Raw genomic sequence first — 498 nt, forward strand, 5'->3', positions numbered from 1 at the left:
AAAATATGGCAATAAATTCAAGAAAAAAGGCTGGTCTTCATGTACAATGTGAACTGTAGACTGTAGACTTATCCACTGCAGAAATGACAATAATGGGCAATATAAGTGAAGTAACAGAGAAAATTTTTTAACCTACATTCTTAAATGCAAAACATGGCTCGTTGGTCTAGGGGTATGATTCTCGCTTTGGGTGTGAGAGGTCCCGGGTTCAAATCCCGGACGAGCCCTGGGTTTAAAACCAATGGGGTTAGCAGTCTGAAAGAAGGCAGGCAGGCAGCTGCACCATATATACTGTTAACTGCACAAACTCAGTCTCAGTGATAGAATTATTATTATTAGTTTATATTAGCCTATTTAAGAAATCATCTGAATCTTTAAGGGGTATGATTCTCGCTTCGGGTGTGAGAGGTCCCGGGTTCAAATCCCGGACGAGCCCTGCACTTAAAACCAATGGGGGTAACAGTCTAAAAGAAACAACATGTCATTCACTGTACAAAC

At 40.8% G+C, this 498-nt stretch overlaps 1 non-coding gene across 1 annotated transcript; it reads left to right on the forward strand.

The window, feature by feature from the left end:
• The first annotated feature begins 155 nt into the window (after positions 1-155).
• trnap-ugg lies at positions 156-227 on the forward strand. Its single transcript has one exon. It is a non-coding gene; the product is annotated as a tRNA-Pro (tRNA).
• The last annotated feature ends 271 nt before the right edge of the window (positions 228-498 follow it).

This window comes from Plectropomus leopardus, unplaced genomic scaffold, assembly GCF_008729295.1.
Source record: "Plectropomus leopardus isolate mb unplaced genomic scaffold, YSFRI_Pleo_2.0 unplaced_scaffold56664, whole genome shotgun sequence".
In the NCBI taxonomy this organism is placed as follows: Eukaryota; Metazoa; Chordata; class Actinopteri; order Perciformes; family Serranidae; genus Plectropomus; species Plectropomus leopardus.